The 21,474-nt window shown below is 39.0% G+C and overlaps 1 long non-coding RNA gene across 2 annotated transcripts; it reads right to left on the reverse strand.

Annotated features, from left to right (window-relative positions):
• Positions 1 to 2,086: 2,086 nt before the first annotated feature.
• Positions 2,087 to 5,866, reverse strand: LOC145796652 (uncharacterized). 2 transcript variants are annotated; one of them, XR_014337142.1, is made up of 5 exons: positions 5,572 to 5,866; positions 4,045 to 4,201; positions 3,432 to 3,528; positions 3,190 to 3,273; positions 2,087 to 2,343 (listed from the first exon to the last, which is right to left on the reverse strand). It is a non-coding gene; the product is annotated as an uncharacterized LOC145796652 (long non-coding RNA). The 2 variants fall into 2 exon arrangements; XR_014337143.1 differs by having other exon boundaries at positions 4,045 to 4,095; positions 5,572 to 5,864.
• Between the last annotated feature and the right edge of the window lie 15,608 nt (positions 5,867 to 21,474).

Consider the following 21,474-nt stretch of genomic DNA (forward strand, 5'->3'; position numbering starts at 1 on the left):
TCCGATAAGATGTATAATCATGAGATGAGTAAATTAAACATCCCAAAGGATGTCTGTCAACTAAATAATAGTGTAACTTGGCAATTTAGTGATTTAGCCGAACAAGTAAATCGGCTCAGGGCCTTATCGTCTGGCCGACTATATTAATGAATCTGCCCTTGCCGCAGCCAATGCCTGAACTGGAAGGCCGAATGCAATTAGTTCATGGAGTGGCTGTGGCACATAAGTAGATCGGCGCCAGGCTTAGAAGTTGGGCCGATTAGATTAATGAATCTGCCCTTGCCGCAGCCAATGCCTGAACTGGAAGGCCGAATACAATTAGTTCATGGAGTGACTGTGGCACATAAGTAGATCGGCGCCAGTCTTGGAAGTTGGGTCGATTAGATTAATGAATCTGCCCTTGCCCCAGCCAATGCCTAAACTGGAAGGCCAAATGCAATTAGTTCATGGAGTAGCTGTGGCACATAAGTAGATCGGCACCAAGCTTGGAAGTTGGGCCGATTAGATTAATGAATCTGCCCTTGCCCCAGCCAATGCCTGAACTGGAAGGCCGAATGCAATTAGTTCATGGAGTGGCTGTGGCACATAAGTAGCTCGACGCCAGGCTTCGAAGTTGGGCCAATTAGATTAATGAATCTGCCCTTGCCCCAGCCAATGCCTGAACTGGAAGGCCGAATGCAATTGGTTTATGGAGTGGCTGTGGCACATAAGTAGGTCAGCGCCAGGCTTAAAAGTTGGGCCGATTAGATTAATGAATCTTTTGAAGTCTAGCAGTAATGAGGTTGCCTTGGGGGTGCTGCACCCAGAAGGAATAAATGGGGTTAGTGCCTCGTGCGCATAGGTCCTATTAGCGTGCTCAAATTCAATATCCTAGCCCAGTCTGTTGAGGAAGGTTAGATAAGTGCGATGTCAAATAGACTATTCTTCAATAGCAGAGGAGAGGGAAGGACACTGGGTGAACTGGACACAGAGATGAATCAAAGTGGTTAGCCTATGCGCACGAGCAGTAGGGTGACAAAGGAGCGGGAAAGACGCCAGTCCCCTCGTCATTGAAGCAGGTCTCCCAGAAGGGAAAAGTAGTGGGGTAAATCCTCTCAACTACGCTCCAGAAGAGAACCCTGTGTGACACCGCGCCCATTGAGTTTTGCGGTCTTTGTGGGGAACAAACCGATGACGGAGGCGGATTCAATCGTTCATGACCCAAATATGGCAGTCGAGTTCGCTCGACAGATTTTCCCACCAGAAGTCCAGCAGTCGATGGTCAGTTGATAGAATTTCGAAGTATTTTGGGAGGGCATCCATGGGGCGGTGAAGGGGCTGTACACTGCCTATGAAATCGGCATGTGTCTACGTGCCACACGGCAGGATATAGCACTACAACAAAATGATACTTTAATGACAAAATCAATTCGTCTCCAATAGTGAAATTTTCGTCACCAAATTGATCTGTGACGAAATAATTTCGTCACCACGTTCGTCATCAATTCGTCGTCACTAAAAGTACCTGATGACGAAAATTTATTTTGTCACCTATTATTGGTATTTGGTGACGAAATATTTCGTCACTAAATGTTAAATATTTTGTCACCTATAACGTCCATTTCGTCACTAAAATTAAATAAAATTTTATTATATTTGTTTTGAGTGACAAAATATTTCGTCATTAAAAATAGCGATAAAATTTTTAGTGACAAAAATATCGTCACCAAAAGATGAAAAAAAAAGACCCTTCGGTGACGAAAACTTTTGTCAACAAATATTTTAATTTAGTGATGAAATAGTGAATATGTGTGACGAAATTATTTATTGGGATTAGAAAGTTTTAGTGTCAATTTTTTTTCGTCGCCAATAATAAATAAATTTTAAAAATTGAGGGGAGGGTTATATTTGAAATTTATATGTTTTTTTCAATAAAAAATACCTGTACATTTTAATAATCTATTCAATAAAATATTTAATACAAAATAATATAAAATTAAACTGTTCATTATCATAAAACAACCCAAGCAAAATACATGTCTCATAATATCAAGAAATTAATATATAACATCCAAACTATAACATCTATTCTAGTAAAATCAAAAACTTCAACACAATCAAGATAACTTGTGCATTTTAATAACCTGCTGAATATAATATCCATTACAAATCATTACAAAAACCAGTTCATTTGGTAACATCAACAAAAACCTGTTCATTTTAATCTATTCAATAAAATATCAACAAAAAAATAAGATCCATCACAATATAATCATAACCCACAACAACATAGTCAAAATACATGTTTGGTAATGTCAACAAAAACTCTTGCTATGCAGGTTACCACATTCGTTCATCTCCAATCTGCCATTTAAAAAATAAAAAATAAAAAAAACAACAACAAAAGGTTAAGATAACCATTCACTAAATATGTTAATATGCAACCTAAAGGAGAAAAAATAAAAATTTTGTTAACATACACAATTAGGCGTAACAGCAACCAACTGTGATATATACATCTTTCAACATAAGACAAGTCTTACTACAATGGGCACATCACATCGGACATAAAGTTTAAACTACTAAACCAAATTAATCTAAAATATGTATTATAAATGGGGCACTCATGTCACAATTCAGACACCTACTAGTTCATATTACTTATGCCTATCAAGCTTTGAAATATAATTAAACTAAACTGAAAATTTGGGTGTTGAAAATCATAACAACTCTAGCATTGCTAATTAAATAAGGCATGGCTCAACCGGTTGTATTAGAAGCAAACACCACCACCTTCCTTATTTCCATTTTATTTTAATGAACAGTTTCCTACTGGAGTAAAAATGAAATGATTTTTTCACAGCAATTACAAAAAGTTCTTCCTCATTGTTCAGATCTAAATACTAACTGATTCTAAACAAAGACATAAAAAGAAGTAAGCATCATATGAATGGAAAGATGATAGACAATAGTATTCACAATTTATGGCCTTATCCACTCACCATAAATAGGCATAACTTCGAGTATTCAGACAGCAAACTTGAGCCAATTTCCTAGAGGCTTATCCAACTTGAGGATGCCTTTTTATATTCAAGTGATATACGACAAAATGTGAATCCTCTTGAAATTAACAATTAGCATAATTAATTTCACCAAAAAAATAAATTGTTGAAACTAATGCAGGTCAGTATCCAATATATTCAAGCTTACATTGAGATGAGCATTCTACATACGAAGCCTTAGTAAAAACAAACCCAAAAAGGAGGATTATGAAGAGGACATGGTTTTTTTGACCTGCATTAAAAGGATATCAATGTCACATCCACAAAGACAGCAAGACCCATTGTTGTACCAAATCCAAGACTAGTTTAATAAGAACGAAAAACACAACAGTTTTTGTTGTCTGAAGTAGTTAAAAATGTAAAGAACTATAACCCGCATGCTGTCATTACCTATATAGTTTCCAAAAGTAGGACAATGATGGTCGAACCCCTTTACATATGCCTTGCAGTGCCTACAATAACTGACTCTCTGAAGTGGAATAGAATTCTGTGATAGCATAAATACTGAAGACTTCAGGATACATAAGATTTCAATGATAAAGAAGTAAATGCAGTGCTAAGATTTTGTGGCTAAACAGAAATTTAACATGGATAGAAAGCTGAGATATTTTCAATCAATAATGATTTGCTATGATAAAACGCAACAGAATTTAAGATAGTTCAACACATATTGCCACCAGATTACGTTTAAAGCCTTTGGCTTTTCACTATGGAATCCAGATTCCAAAAAATCAAATACTAGAAATCCAGGATCATTGTAAGCTATGAAATATAGACCCGATAATTAAAGTTTCAGTTGATATTCATAGTTCCTTGCAATCACATCTGACTACCTAGTATGTATTAAATCAAGATAATATTTGAGAAGCAAAACATGAAACAAAACTAGCAAAGCTACCAAAGCCAATTTTGAAAACTAAAATTCAAAGGATAAATTAAATGTGATCGCAAAACTCAGTGGTATTTAATGCTGTAACCGATGAAATCACCAGAATCAGCTTACTTCTTCAGCAACAAACTCATAGGGAATGTCACGAGTTGAAGGCACCAGTTCCTGCTCCAGAAGATAATTTCAATATCTGTGTTGAATATAACGTCTACACCAATCACAAGCATAGAGAACTCTGCATTGAGTATAACGTCTAGCAAAGGTGAAATGACTGAAAAAAAGATAATTTTTTTAAGGATGTCAGGATTCCATACAAGTCACAATTTTGAAAAAGTAGTAAGCATCATATGAATGGAAAGATGATAGACAATAGTATTCACAATTTATGACCTTATCCAGTCACAATAAATAGGCATAACTTCGAGTATTTAGACAGCAAACTTAAGCCAATTTCCTAGAGGCTTATCCAACTTGAGGATGACTTTTTATATTCAAGTGATATACAAATAACATAAATTATTCAGACAACAAACTTAAGCCAATTATTCCCTAAATTAAATCATTACAGCATATAACGTCAAACTCAAAAGCACAAGAAGTGGGGTTCAGTGAACGTCGTGAAGAGAAAATAGAAGCAAGAAGACAAGTCCAGATACCACAGTTGCTGAAACTGGTGCAAAATTTTCAGGTGAAATTATCATTGCAATGCTTGCAAATAATTACACTACAAAAACCATAGAATAATTTTAAAAAATTATATCCCAATTCTAGAATTTCATCAAATAGAACAGAGTGAACACTCGGCCAAACAAAGTTACTCCAAAACCAACCACTGAAATCTTTCAACTTTCTTCAAAAGAAGATCCCCAACTGATGAAGAATAGTGATTTTGCATTTATCTCATGAAATTGGGAGATAAACACGGGTCTTCACAAACAAGTGCTTTCCCATAAATAGAATAGAGGTCGGTAAGAAACTCGGTCTCACCAACAAAGCACGGAAAAGCATTCCTTTCTTGATTTCAATACAAAGATAGGGGACGAGTTTCGAGTTTGGCACATAGGAAGCTAACTACACACACAACACAGTAATTGAACAAGCAAGCATTCATTGTGATATATATCTCTACCAAATAACATAATTAAATTGGATTTAATTTTGCCGTAATTAAATTGGATATATTCAGACACAAATAACAAGGCAAGCAAAGCTACTAACTTTCTTGAATTTGTAAGTCTCAAGTAAGGCAGAACTAGTGTCCGTTTAAATAAATCAATAACATGTTTGTACGAATTCATAACATAGATGTAAATAAACTAATTAAATTGGACATCAATAATAGTCTTGGCAGTAATTGAAACCTTCATAGATACATACTAGTGACACCAAAATAGAAGCCATCAAAATATATATATATATATATATATTTAACAACATCAATTCCAAAAACAATTGAAGTTAAGGGACTTGGTAAATTGACATTATTAAGTCCCATTTAAACATTCATAACAAGCATCCAAGTTAAAAACTAAACCCCAAATTAAAAAGCCCCAAATTTTGAAATTGAAAAACCGTAAACCCTAATTTTCAAATTGAAAAGCCTCAAATCAAAACTCAAAACCCTAATATCTAAACATGCACCTGAAATTGGACGGTGGGAAGGAGAGGTGTGAGAGCTCCGATCGGAGGGAGAGGTGAGACGACTCCGTTTGCTTCGTTCGCGGGTCTTCGTCGACAGGAGGGAGAAGCGAAAACGAACCGGGCTGCGAAGGAGGTAACTCCGAAGGACTGCTCGAGCGAGGCAATGGCTGTCACGAGCGAAGCAATGGTTGTTGCTCCAAAGGACTGCTCTTCTCTCCGTCTGTCTACCCTCTATCTCTTCTGTCTCTCTCACACATCTCCCTGCTAGTTGTTCTCTATTTTTCCCTTTTATTGTTTTTTTTTTGTTTTGTTTTTTTGAGACAAGGAGTAGAAATTTAGGCAAGAGAAAATTTTAATTTAGGAAAAATTTTGGAGGGCTTGTTTCAAATATTGGAAAGAAATTTGAGACAAAATTTTGTAATAAAAATTGGTTTTAATTTATATATATTTTTAAGTTTTATTATTGATGTTTGTAATTTTATCTTTATTAAAGTTTAATTAATATTTTGAATGAAAATAAATAAATTTAAGAAATTTTATTATTTTAATCAATAAATAATAATTCTATTAAAAAATAATAATTATTATATTCTTAATAATTTATTATTTAATTATTAATATTTTTTTGAATTGATTATTAATAATTATTTCAAATCGTAACAAATTTAATTATTATTAGGAAACATTCAAAATTACGTAGTTTTGATACAAAATATGACATTTTCCTTTCGGTGACCACAATTTATTGGTCACCAAAGGTTTTGAGATCTTGCTCTTTTTTTTACCCCTCTTCCACCATTACTTTACGTGATCATATTTTTTTTTGTCGCAAAAAATTACCTATTAGCTACCAAAATGTCATTGGTCGCAAAAAACACAACTCGTTAGTGACTAAAAAAATGTTAGTCCCAGAAATTTGGTTCAATTTCTTGGTTCAATTTTTTTTTTTGATTTTAAACATTTGGTGACGAAATTTGGTTTTCCTCTCTAAAAGCAATACATTTGGAGATGAAATTATTTCCTCTCTAAAATATTTTTACAATGGTGACGAAAAATTTCGTCTCTAAAATGTTGCCAAATCTTCCGCCAAATTTTCCAAGGGTGAGAAATTGTTTTGTGACGAAAAATAAAATTTAGAGACGAAATTTTTTTTTGTCATCTATTGTTTTATTTGATTTTAAGCATTTGGTGACGACATTTGGTTTTCGTCTCTAAAAATAGTACAATTGAAGACGAAATCTTATTTTCATCACTAAAACATGTATATTTGGAGACGAAATATTTTTTCGTCATGCGTTTTCGTCACCATAGACCTTTTTTGTTGTAGTGTAGGGCAGAGAGACGAATGCATTCGAAGCTTAGAAGCTCGCGCGGAGTAGGCCAAGCACAAGCTAAGAGAGGCCAAGGCTACCGAGGCTCAATCCACCGGCAAAGCGAACCTGATCGTGGAGGAGAGGGTGACCCAACGACTAATAAGTCATGTGATTGCCGATCGTAACACGGCTAGTATGTTTGCGATTGAGACTGGCAAGGCCAGGGCTTATGAAAAAGGCTTCCATGAAGGCAGAAAGGTCGGGATAGACAAGATCAAGGAAAAACTCGCCGAGGAAGTCTGCCGATATGAGAATCGTGGATTTAAGCATGGATGGATCAAGGCACTAAAGGCCTCGGACGCTCTCTGGGCGGCAGGCGTTGATTCGGCTTCGCCGTTATATTAGAGTCATCTATTTCCCTTCTCGGCCTTCGAAGTTGAGAAGAGTGATGATGAGAGAGACGCTGACTTAGACTAGATATTGTAAATACTCCCAACACAAATTGGGAGAAAATTATGTATTGATTGGTTAATTTAATGAAAAGCTCTATTTTAAATCTTTGCATGTTTCGATTTATTCATTCTGAGCCAGTCGGCTGGTGTAATGAAACATTTTGTTTGTAGTGCTTACATGTTTCAACTTTCGCCTACTACGTCTGCTTTTTAATCGTAGTACTAATGAGAATCGCGCTGAATCCACAGCTTTTAATCAGCCCAAAAGTGTAATGTACTAATGGGGCTCCGAGTTCGGAGACTTGGCCAATTGTGATATCCACGAAGAGCGCTCCGAATCCGAAGGCTTAATCAACCCAAAAATGTCCTGCACTAATGGGGCTCCGAATTCAGAGACTTAAATCTTGGCTAATCGTGATATCCACGAAGGGCGCTCCGAATCTGGAGGCTTAATCGACCCAAAAGTGTCATGCACTAATGGGGCTCTGAATTTGGAGACTTGGCAAATCATGATATCCATGAAGGGCGCTCCGAATCGGGAGGCTTAATCGGCCCAAAAATGTCTTGCACTAATGGGGCTCCGAATTTGGAGACTTAAATCTTGGCCAATCATGATATCCACGAAGGGCGCTCAGAATCCGGAGGATTAATTGCCCCAAAAGTGTCATGCACTAATGGGGCTCCAAATTTGGAGACTAGGCCAATCGTGATATCCACGAAGGGCGGTCCGAATCCAGAGGCTTAATCGGCCTAAAAGTGTCGTGCACTAATAGGGCTCCAAATTCGGAGATTTGGCCAATCGTGATATCCACGAAGGGCGCTCCAAATCCGGAGGCTTAATCGGCCCAAAAGTGTCCTGCACTAATGGGGCTCCGAATTTGGAGACTTAAATCTTGGCCAATCGTGATATCCACGAAGGGCGCTCAGAATCCGGAGGATTAATTGGCCCAAAAGTGTTATGCACTAATGGGGCTCCAAATTCAGAGACTAGGCCAATCGTGGTATCCACGAAGGGCGCTCCGAATCCAGAGGCTTAATCGGCCCAAAAGTGTCCTGCACTAATTTGGCTCCAAATTCGGAGACTTGGCCAATCGTGATATCCACGAAGGGTGCTCCAAATCCGGAGGCTTAATCGGCCCAAAAGTGTCATGCACTGATGGGGCTCCGAATTCGGAGACTTATATCTTGGCCAATCGTGATATCCACGAAGGGCGCTCTGATTCCGGAGGCTTAATTGGTCCAAAAGTGTCATGCATTCATGGGGCTCTGAATTCGGAGACTTATATCTTGGCCAATCATGATATCCACGAATGGCGCTCCGAATTCGAAGGATTAATTGGCCCAAAAGTGTCATGCACTTATGGGGCTCCGAATTCAGAGGCTTAATCGGCCCAAAAGTGTCATGCACTCATAAGGCTCCGAATTCGGAGACTTAAATATTGGCCAATCATGATATCCATGAAGGGTGCTCCAAATCCAGAGGCTTAATCGGCCCAAAAGTGTCATGCACTTATAGGGCTCGAATTCAGAGACTTAATTGGACCAAAAGTGTCATGCACTAATGGGGCTCCAAATTCGGAGACTTATATCTTGGCCAATCATGATACACGAAGGGCGCTCCGAATCCGAAGGCTTAATCGGCCCAAAAGTGTCATGCACTAATGGAGCTCCGAATTCAGAGACTTTTTTGTCATGGCCAATCATGATATCCACGAAGGGCGCTCCAAATCCGGAGGCTTAATCGGGCCAAAAGTGTTATGCACTAATAGGGCTCCGAATTCGGAGACTTTTCTTGGCCAATCGTGATATTCACGAAGGGCGCTCCGAATCCGGAGGCTTAATCAGCCCAAAAGTGTCATACACTAATGGGGCTCCGAATTCGGAGACTCTTCTTGGCCAATCATGATACACGAAGGCCGCTCTGAATCCGGAGGCTTAAACCAGAAGACATTTGAACTGAATTTCGCAATGAGAAAATAGGAAACTTTGCATTGCAAAAGTGAAATATGTACATGGTGAGCCATTCAAAACAAGTATCATGCCCTACAAGTCGGGTTTAATGATAGAATTTACGCAAGTGCGTTGAATTCTAAGGTCGTGGCAGACTCCTCCCAGACATGTCTTTGAGCCGATATGCCCCTACTCCCGCGATTGAGTCGATCTGATAGGGACTGTTCTAGTTAGGACCCAATTTTTCATCAGCCGAATTCCTGGCAGCTGGAAGCACTTTCTTCTGGACCAACTCTCCTGGTGTATAGCGGCGCAGTTAAACACATTGATTATATGACTTAGCAAGCAACTGCTGGTACTGTGCCATGGATGCAAGGGCACGGTCTCTTCGTTCTTCAATCAGAATCAAATCCAACGCCAGCATCATGTCATTTCGGCCCATATCAAAAACTTTTGATTTCAAGGTTGGGAGGCCGATCTCCAAGGGAATGATTGCCTGCGTTCCGAAGCACAAAGTGAACGGCGTCTCCCCAGTAGACCGCCTCAGAGTAGTGCGATGAGCCTATAACACACTCAGCAATTCGTCGACCCATCTGCCTTTAGCTTTCTCCAGCCTCTTCTTGATGCCGTTCAAAATAGATTTGTTGGAGGCTTCAGCTTGGCCATTACTCTGAGGATAAGCCGAGGTGGAAAAGTAGGGTCGAATACCATACTTACTGCACAATTCTCGGTAGACACCGCAATCAAACTGGGTACCGTTGTCTGAAATAAGTGCTCTCAGAATGCCAAATCGCGTTATGATATTTCTCCATACAAAACGCTTCACATCAGTATCTCGAATGTGCATTAGCACCTCCGCTTCCACCCATTTTTGTGAAATAATCTGTTGCGACAATCAAAAATCGCTTGTTACCCGCGGCGCGAGGCAATGGCCCGACGATGTCAAGTCCCCATTGGGCGAACGACCAAGGACTGATTCTAGAGCTTAACTCTTCAGTAGGCAGATGGGTTAAGGTAAAAAACTTCTAGCACTGTTCACATTTTTTCACATAACATTCGGCATCAGCTACATTGTCGGCCAATAATACCCCTGTGTCACAGCTCGATGGGCCAAAGAGTGCCCGCCAAAATGGGCACCATAGCTACTTTCATGTATTTCAGTCAGGAGTTTCTCGACTTTATCCGGATGAACGCATTCTACGTACGGGCCAGAAAGGGATTTTTTGTAGAGCTTTCCTTGCGGATCCAAGTAGTATCGCAAGGCTTTGTTTCGCAGCTTGTGTGCTTCTTTCTTATCCGACAGGAGCTGTTCGAAAGATAGGAATACAGCAATGGAGTCCATCCAACTCGGACCTGATTCTATCACATTGATCTGGACTTCCTCTGAAGGGCCAATGCTCGGCTTAGGGATGAAACCCACTTTAATTGTCTATTTAATCTTTGAGTTAATGGCGGAGGCTAGGCAAGCCAGGGCGTCTGCATGTGTGTTCTGATCACGGGTTATTTGGTTCAATTCATGATGGTCAAATTTTGCCAGCAAAGAATTTTTCATTTTCATGTAAGTGGCCATACGATCGCTTTTGGCTGCGTACTCCCCTTTTAGTTAATTGATCACAAGTTTTGAATCACAAAATATAAGCAAACGCCGAGCACCCAGGAGATGTGCATTCCGCAAGCCGGTTAGCAGGGTTTCGTATTCGGCCTCATTGTTTGATGTTTCGAAGCTGAGTTTGACAGCCTACCAATTATTGCTCCATCGGGAGCCATGATCACTACTCCGGCTCCGTTGCCGCGTTGATTGGACGATCCATCACAGTACAACTGCCAAATGTCCCCAACATAAATTCTCCAATTCGACTTCGATTGAATTTGATCAAACTTCAAGTCGACAAGACCCCTAGTGAATTCGGCTACAAAGTCAGCAAGCACTTGCCCCTTGATTGAGGTTCTAGGCAGGAACTAAATATCGTACTGGCCGAGTTCAAGAGCCCACTTTTAAACACGCCTTGATGCTTTTGCACTACAGAGTACTGCCCGGAGGGGGTAGTTCATTAGTACCTCGATAGTATGCTCCTGAAAGTAATGCATCAGTTTTCTTGCTGCCATGATGAGGGCTAGGATGAGTTTTTCCAACGGAAGGTAACATGTTTCGGCATCAACCATTGCCTTGCTAACATAATACACTAGACGTTGCTCCCCAAGCTCTTCCTTTAACAGTACGGTGCTGACGACCCGGTCGGAGACTGCCAGATATAAAATGAGCGGGTCACCTGCCGAAGGTGTTGTTAAGAGTGGAACTGATCGGAGGTAGGTCTTCAAACCGTTGAAAGTGGCTTCACACTCAGAGGTCCATTCAAAAGCCTTACCCTACTGTAGGATATAAAAGAATTGTCGGTAGCGATCTGCGGAACGATTGATGAACCTGTTGAGTGCGGTGGCCATTCCCATCAACTTTTGAACCTCCTTCACCAATCAAGGGGAACCGAGTTCCAAGATTGCTATGATTTGCCTCGGGTTGGCTTTGTTTCCTTGGTGGTTGACAATATAGCCAAGGAATTTGCCGACTCCGATCCCAAATGCACACTTTGAAGCATTCAACTTCATTTTGTACTTTCGTAAAATGCCGAATGTCTCCTCCAGATTGGCTAGATGAGTTTGCTCTTCTTTGGACTTGACCACCATATTGTCAATGTACACTTCCATAGTACGGCCGAGTTGCTCCTTAAATATGACGGTGACTAGTCTTTGGCAAGTTGCCCCTACATTCTTCAGCCCAAAAGGCATAACCTTATAGCAATAGGTTCCTCTTGGGGTGAGGAATGCAGTTTTGTCTTGGTCCTGCGGATGCATGGCGATTTGATGATAGCCTCTGTAGGCATCGAGGAAGCTTATACGTTGATGACGCACCGTGGCATCTACAAGTTGGTCTATTCTGGGGAGAGGAAAGCAATCCTTGGGACAAGCTTTATTTAAGTCCATGAAATCCACACAAATACGCCAAGTCCCATTTTTCTTCTTGACAACCACAGTGTTCGATAGCCATGTAGGGTAGGTAACTTCCCGGATTGCCTCGGCATCGAGCAACTGGTCAACTTCCTCAACAACGGCAGCAGTGTGTTCTGCGGCTGACTGCCAGCTTTTCTGAATAATCGGCTTGCATTTAGGGTCAACGTTCAAACAGTGCTGTGAAACAGACGGATCCATACCCGGCATCTCATATGGTGTCCATGCAAATACATCAAGGTTGCTGAGCAAGAAGGAAATTAGCTACTCCCTATCGGCTTCATTCAGGGAGGCGCCGACCATGAAGAACCTGTCTGGATTCCCGTCGATTTCAACTCAATTCCTGGCTTCCGTGGCCTTTTCATTTGGGAGCCGCCCAACATCGTCGAGGCTCTCTCGATCCAACACCTCGATAGAATTCACTTTCAACTCTTTTGGTGACTTTGCGGCAAGGAGATAACATGCTTGTGTCGATTTCTGGGAACCACTGATTTGCTCAATGCCTCGTTCTGTCGGGAAGCGGAGCAGTTGGTGATAGGTGCTTGGCACTACCTGCATGGTATGTAACCAAGTTTGCCCCATGATGAGATTATACGGTGAAGGCAGCTTGACGACCAAGAATTCCACATCCACTATTTGGGAGCCCGCTCGAACTAGTAATATGATTTTTCCCAACGGGTATTCTGGATTAGCGTTGAAGCTGAATAATGGATAAGGAGCCGAAGACAAGTCTAACTTGGTGAACCCGAGTTTGATGAAGGTCTTGTAATACATAACCTCCGAAGTACTCCCCTGGTCTATGAGAACGCGTTCAACGGTGAATCGATTTATGTGTAGTTCGATGACCAATGGATCAATGTGGGGGAGTGTTACGCCGATCAAATCAGAATCGTCGAAGGTAATATTCGGAGCTTCATGGGGCCATTTTGCTGGTGTGATTTGTTTTTGGAGGCCAGGATGTGACTGAATTGCATGCACGGCTGGGGCTGCTAGCAGGCTGTATATTATATGGATGACGCCGAGCGGAGGTAAATCCTACCGTAAGGCAACTGTTTTGGTTGAGTTATTCTTTCAGACGTGTTGTTGGAGCCAACCGTCTTGCACCAACTCCTCAAGGTGATCTTTCAAAGCATAGCAGCTGTCGGTATCGTGACCGTGATCTTTGTGATATTCGTACCACCTATCTTGTTTTCTCGTGTCGAGAGGTCCCACCATTTTTTATGGCCATTTGAAGAACGAAAGGTGTTAAACCTTAGCCATAACCACACTGATCAGCTCCGATAACTCCGTGTATTTCTTATCGGCGCGCCTTGCCTGTTATCCACTTGAAGCTGCTCATTAGCTCGGTGTAGACATTGGTCATTTGATTGGCGTGAATCCCGTCTTCTATCTCGCTTAGCCCGATTCCGTGATTCAAGGCTCCGTGGTGGTACGGCATTTATCGACTACACGACTTCAGGCGGGGCCGACTTAGTGGCTTTATGCCCATCTTTGACCCGGAGGGCATCGTCTTCTACTTTGCAGTATTCCTCAACTTTTTTCATCAACGACCTGACCGTTTTTGGGGGCCGTCTGGTCAAAGAGCTGTGGAGGGCACTGTCTAGATGTAACCTCACCTTGAAGGCGGCAATGGCCATGGAGTCATTGCATGCATCATCTACTAGATTAAAACATTCCCAATACCACGCCGAATACGCACGAAAGGTTTCCCCCGGTTGAATTTGCATTGCCCACAGAGAATCGGCTTGCTTCAGCTGGACCTCATTAGTGATGAACCTTGCCCTGAAGGATTTTTGGAGTTGGTGGAAGCTCTTGATCGAAGCTGGCTCCAGTTTATAATACCATCTGACAGCCAGTGGTCCCAAACTACTCGAAAATATTCGACACATAAGGGCCTCGTCATCTGCATGGAGCGTCATGGCTTGTTTGTAATGGCGAATGTGATTGGTGGGGTCTGATTTACCATCATACAAGGTGAATGACGGTGCTTTGAACTTTTTGGGTAGCACTGCCCTTGCAATCCGTCGTACAAAGGGGTCATGCTGATCCTCTTCATCTGAATCATTTCTTCTTCACTTCTTCCATGCACACGGACTTCCCTCAGAAGAACTGGAGATGTCGACTCATCCCTTCTTTGTAGATTCTAGGGATGATAAGTCAGAGCCACTGCCGCTATCATGTCTCCGAATTCGAGATCGTTGACCATCCCTTCTCAGAGGTCATCTCAGGTCTTGGGGCACGGCTTGCTGGGATTTTGCCACTTCCAAGGCCAAATCTTGTCGAAGGCGCTCGTTCTCAGCCATCATGTTTTCCAACCTCTGTTCATTTTGCTTTGCCTGCTCCATAATCGCTTGCATTGTCTCATGTGCTGATGTCGAGGGTGAGTTGAAGTTCAAGACCCTTCTTGTGGTAATATTCTTTGGCCCAAGCATGTTGCTTGGAGTGGTTTCGTCTTGCGGTGTAGGGTCGCTAGCGACTACCGGAGGATCTTCCGTCACGCCCGCAATGGATGTGCTTGAGTATTCCCGCAAACGGTGCCAATTGTGGGGAAGTGGTTTGGAAATACTCCTTTGATCCACTGGGACACTCGAGACCCTCAGCTAATAACCTGAAAATGAATGAACACTCCGGTCGGGGGTGCCGGAATTAACACTCTGACGGTTAAGTTAGTATATGCTCTCTTAGTTACTTTTGTCTTAAGTTAAGCATAATAGTTCTCACATACCTCTTTTTTGGCTGTTTTTCCTGTATTTATACTTTCCCCCTGGGCCTCAAGGTCTGGCCCACTTTTAATCCACCTTGTGAATGCTTACTAGGCTTTTCCCGTTATAAATCAATTCTCGTTCGGCTCCCCGCTTAACTAGTTCAAGGGCCGATTAGGGTGTTCGTCTTTCGAAAGATGCAAGGTGGGGCCAAGTAGGGATGATCATACAATAACCTTCCAAGCATGTACTCGGCCCCCTCTGCAGTCCTTGAAACTCGGCTCCCACAAGTAATAAATCAAATTTAATAAATAATTAAGTAGAGTCTCGTGGAGCAATTAGTGTAGTTTAATTGAGTAGTAAGTGAAATTTAATGAAATAGTAAGTCAAGCCTAATAATGGAGTCGCATTGAGTAGTAAGTCAACTCTAATAAAATAGTAAATGGGGTTTCATATTTAAGAAAGTGAAGCCTAATGAAATTATAAGTAAAGTCTCGTTAAGCAATAAGTGTAGTTTAATTGAGTAGCAAGTGAAATTTAATGAAATGGTAAGTCAAGCCTAATAGTGGAGTCTCATTGACTAGTAAGTCAACTCTAATAAAATAGTAAATGGAGTTTCATATTTAAGAAAGTGAAGCCTAATGAAATTATAAGTAGAGTCTTATTGAGTGGTACGTGAAATCTACTTATAATAAAGTAGTAAGTGAAATTTTTTTGAGTAAATCAAGTTTAATGTAGTAGTAAGAAGAGTTTGATTGAGTACTAAATGGAAATTTATTAAGTAATAACTAAAGTCTAATGGAGTAGTAAGTAGAAATTCATTAAATAGTAAGTCGAGTTTAATTAAGTAGTAAAGTAAAGTCAAATGAAGTAGTAATGAAAGCTAATTTAATAGTAAGTAAAATCTTATGCAATAGTAAGTAGAAACTCATTAAATAGTAAGTAGGGTTTAAATGAGTAGTAAGTGAAATCTAATCAAATTATAAGTGGAATCTCATTGAATAATAACTCGAGTCTATTTATCATGATATAGTAAGTAATAAGTCAAGTCCATTGAAATAGTAAATGAATTTTATTCGAGTAGTAACTAAAGTAAATAAAGTAATAAGTGAAAACTCATTGAGTAATAAGTGAATTCTAATGAAATAGTAAGTAAAAGCTAATTAAATAGTAAGTGGAAGATTATTGAGTAGTAAGTAAAATTGAATTGAGTAGTAACTAAAATCTAATAAAGTAGTAAGTGAAAGCTCAATGAATAGTAAGTGAAATGTAACGAAGTAATTTCCAATTTCTTGTGGCGTCCTGATTTTAACCTATTTTATAATTATTAATCCTATATTAATTTCCAATTTCATAATACGAAATACGAGTTAAAGAACTCTTCACGAAAACGGCATCCAATCAGTGAAAATCACTGTCTCTAAGCAGGTTTTGCTTTTTACAAAAGATTTAGGTTTGATTCTTGGTTAAAAGAGAGATTTCTAAAGAGAGAAAGTTAGGGGTTTTCAAAGCTAGGGAGAGGAAGAGGAGAAGAAAAGTAAGAAAAAAGAGCAAAAGTAACTTTTTAAGTTTGCTAATTTGCGTAGACTGCTCGAGCGATCTTCCCACCACTTGAGCGGTGAACTCAAACTTTCAGCATTTCGATCTATAGAGCAAAGTATATGTTGCTCCATTTTAACTGCTCAAACTATAAAACCAACTGCTCAAGCAGTCACCCTAGAAACAGATTGTCACAAAGACTTAGTTCTTAAGGCATTCCCTACAAAACCATTTAATTTGTATTTCGTTTACTTAAGTTTGCAATGTAAATAAGGAAATGCCCCCATTTGAATTCAAAGAAAAATACAAAAAAAAATCAAAATCTAATTAAATCAAAAAGTGGTTCCCCCAGTTTTAGTACAAAAATAATTTTCCAACTAAAATTTCTAAATTTGATGTTGAAGTAAAGGGGTTAATACTTCATAGAAAAATCCCTTAAAATCAAATTAGACTATTTAATATATAAGGAACAATTATCGTGAAAAATTATTTTCGAAATTGTAAGTTTTGAAAAATTCACTTTCAACACTTAGAAAATTTTCAGGCTTAACTCAATTGTGAAAGAAAAGCCTTTTTAATGCAATTATCTCTATACGAAAAAGAAATGAGGGTCGAGTCTCAACCAATGTCGGTGCAGACCTTTTCGATCATAATCAAAATAATAATCATAATAAATCATAATCAATATCACGATGAATCATACCAAGGGTACTAACCAAATATCATTTGAGGCATATAACTAAAGAACTCTTCGATCATAATCAAAATTAAAATTACAAGAGCTTATAATTAGAGTTTGGTTTCTCCCGAATTGTCATTTCAACTTGAGAAAGCGTTTGGACCTGGTAGGTCCATTTTGGAATTGATTTTGATAATTTGAATCGTTCATTTTTTTTGGATTCATTGAGTAGAATATTCATGCAAAAAATTAAGATAATTGGACATCGATAGCTATATATTTGAATCATATTTGTTTTAAAAGATGGACGACAAATATAATTTTAAGAATAACCACCTATGTCCGATTTTTTTGATTTTTTTGCATGAATATTTTACTCAACGAGTTCTAAAAAATAAACGGTTCAAATCATCAAAACGGAACCTATGGTTGAGATCCAAATATGAGTGAAGCCTAACCCTTATAACTAAAAATAATTAACACAACAATGTGTCATAATCAAGTCATAATCAATAACACAATGAGTTATAATAAAATATTACAAAGGCCATAATTGAACATATGATACACATCCAAAAACAGAATGTATATTATAGAATTTTCATGTAAACACAAATAAATACTAATATATTATATATATTTTAATATTAAATAATTAATATTATTTTTTTATTCATATAACTAACAAAATATTATTGAAAGATTAGCTAAATTTTATTTAAATTAAAATTTAAAGAAAATTTAATATAATTATGTCAAATTTAATGGGATTTAATATAATTTTAAATCTTAAAAAAGATTAATCCAATTTTTTTTATAAATAATTTAATGTAAAATATTACTTCCGTCCAACATCTGTTAGTTCAAAAAAAAAATCACATCATATCACCGGTTTTACTGGTGACTTTTGGTTTGGATTAGAATACCACTTTGTGGTATGGTACACAAAAACTGCTTTTGCATATAGTAGTCAGACCACTAGCTACATAAATAAGGTCTCAAATTCAGAATCAATTGTGTTATGGTTTGAACTGAATAACACTTCACAACTACATGTTTGAAGCATTGATCAAGATGATTATCACGTTCAATGTACATGCATGAACCATCTTAAGTAGTACGAGTATTTCGCTCATGACTCGTTCCTCGTAGTATGGCTCATCTCATACATTGAATATGAAATAATAGAAAACCATTGCATGGAAAGCATTCAACAATCACAGAAAGTAAAATACTTGAAGAAAATAATGGAAACTATTTGAAGACTTCTTGACCACCATACAACTTGTTCAAACCATTACATAATCAAAAACCAAAGAGAAAAGCCCTATTTATTTGGCTAGGGCTTCATCAAAACCCTAGAAAAAGAGAAGAACTAGCCACTCATGGAAGAGTAGGTAGAGATAAAGGAGAAATAAACCACCATGGAAAACATGCATGGACCTTGAAAAGCCTTATCTCCGAACCCTAGCCTCTCTTACACTTTAGAAATTTTGCAGAACCCTATTCTAGCCTTTTTTTTCTTCCTTTTATAGTTCTAGCTTTTCAAAACATCATGCACAAACTTCAAGGTATGACCATACGTGTGGAGAATCCCACCGCATATGTGGTGAGGGTTCCGCACATGCGGGAAAAACCCTTCGCACGTGCAATTTTTGCATTCTCTATTTGGCTTCATTGGATGGGCCACACGTACAAGAATGGTTCTCTTCATGTGCGGAAAGTACTTTTCTGCATAAAAATGTTGTGTTTTTGCTCATTTTGTGCTTCCATCGCATCCAACCTAATTGATAATAAACAACCACAAAATGTACAAATTTACTGGAGAATAAGATTAAGAAATCCTAATTATTGACCTTAATGATATACAATTCGGCCTCAATCAGTTTGCTAACACTATTTACTTACACAATCAATTAATTTATTTGATGGATCGCAATAGTGGCACTAACAACTTAAGCCCCTTCTTCAAAATCAATAATCTATACACTGCACTGTACCTATCTCTCTCTAATTTGTTTGTCATGGGTCACTTATTTTTTTTACTTTTATTTATTTATTTTTTTTTTTTTTTTGTAGTGATAGAGTTGGGAAATTTTTTTTTTTTTTGGGTTCCTCTGATGAAATGTTGTTAGAGAGTACTAACCAAAGTTGGTAGTGATAAAGATGGAAAGATGGGTGGTGAAAAGAGAGAGATGCGTTGTGAAGCAAGGGTGAGACGGAAAAGAAACTCTGTGCCTAATCCATCTTAAGGAGATGACAAACAAGGGCATTAAAATCATTTTATTGTTCTCATTGCACACACTTCATGTTCCAATTATACCCCCACTTGTATCCTTGTACACACACCACTTAAACCCTCCTTTCACACACCTATACCCATTTTCTGTTCGAACTCTTTGAAAAATCTAAAAAATCCCGTGATATTTATTTGTGATTATGTATCAATTTTAACCAGTAAATAACAATCGCAATCAAATAATCAAAGACGAATCGACACAACAATTTAACGTAGAAAAACCACAATTGGAGCGCCTCCAATTGTGATAAAAAAAAATCACGGGTCAAAGCCACAAAACAATCCACTAAGAAGACAAAAAGGAATTCCACAAATGTACTCTCAATTATCTAGTGAATCCACGCCCAAATTGAACCGACACTAATGTGCGTCTTCCACTACTGTCTTCACCTCGGAATTGTCTCGTCTAATGTTAAATCCATAACACCGATATTGAATCCACGACGATGAGCCACTCGGGAATCCACCAAAGCTTCAAGCCCAAATTCTACGGAATCCACCGAAGAACAACTCTCTCTTTTATGAATAAAACAAAATAAACAAATCCTTTGATATAAGCCCCTTAATTCATGATATAAACTCTTACAGATATCAAAGGAGACAAGCAAAAAAGCTCTAGATGAAAACCGTAATACCCAAGAAGAAGATCTGGAAATCGTACCCTAGAAACTAAATTAATTACAGATTAATATCAAACAGAATCGCGATCTCCGCTCGAGCACGGGAATGGACGCTCAAGCAGTCTGACTAAAACGGGTGTTTCGAAACAAGGATCTATGCTCAAGCACAAGAAAGGCCGCTCGAGCGTAAAAATACAACTCCTAGTACTTTTGCAGGTGAGTGAAACTTTTGAAAGGATTGCATCTTCACTCAAGCAGACAATCGACCGCTCGAGCAGTCAAAAAACTTTGACTGCAATTTTGTTTTTTGCTTCAGGGGCACTGCCCTTCGACGCCGCCTGGGCATTGCCCTGGACATAGTTAGCGAAGTGGCAAACATGATAGGATTAAGATCACAAACTCCTCTGCATAGGCACAATTCGGGTTGGATTCGCATCTAAATACTGTAGACACTCCATTTTTTACCGCCCTTAAGACTTGGGCGCCACTGATTGATCACTCGATGATGAAAGTTGTGCTATGCAAATGTTCGATTTCTTCAGTAATGAGAGCTCTAAATCCCAACCTTACACCCCATTTTGGACCAAAACTATTTTGACCAAAATTACTTTTGACCTTAAAATCCTCTCTTTCAAAATATTTTTGAAAATGTTTCTACAATGTTTCGAAGCTCGCATTTCGTTAAAAATTGAGCTTTTCGGTAAACCGAGTAAGGACTAAGTGAAAATAAATGAAAGAGAGGTGAACTCTTTGAAAAATATTTTAAACATCTTATTTAGAGATTTGAAGTTGAAGAAAATAATAGTGGAGGGAAGAAACCTAGTTGGGAAAGAAGTTGGGCATGAACTGTTAAGGGAGAGTCGAGCAGCCCTCACTAAATCAAGTCTATCCTTTTGTACACTTGGACCTTAGTTGTGAGGCCACCACCATTGGAAAGTGGACTTCCGGGGTTTTATTTTAGACATAAGAATCTCCTAAGGCCAAGTCCGGATGAGGGAGATATGGCTGTGTGAAGTTACGCATCAATCCGATTAAGACAAAACTGAGCAACCTTCACTAAAATAAGCATATATATTTGTACACTTAGAATTCAGATGTGAGGTTAACACCATTGAAACTAGACTTTCGGGGCTTCAATTTAGACTCAAGAATGACCTGAAACCGAGTCCAGATGAGGGAGATATGCCCATTTGAAGTCGGGCCATCACTGATGGCCGACAGGTGGCCGGTAGCCACCATTTGTGGCCGGGAAACCACCATTTTTTTCCTGCCGGCCATGATGGCGGCTGGCCACCACTGCAAGCTTGCCGGCCATTAGTGTAAAAACTAGATATTTTCCCTCCAAC

Source organism: Camellia sinensis, chromosome 8 (assembly GCF_055761805.1).
Source record: "Camellia sinensis isolate YWXY chromosome 8, ASM5576180v1, whole genome shotgun sequence".
Classification (NCBI taxonomy): domain Eukaryota; kingdom Viridiplantae; phylum Streptophyta; class Magnoliopsida; order Ericales; family Theaceae; genus Camellia; species Camellia sinensis.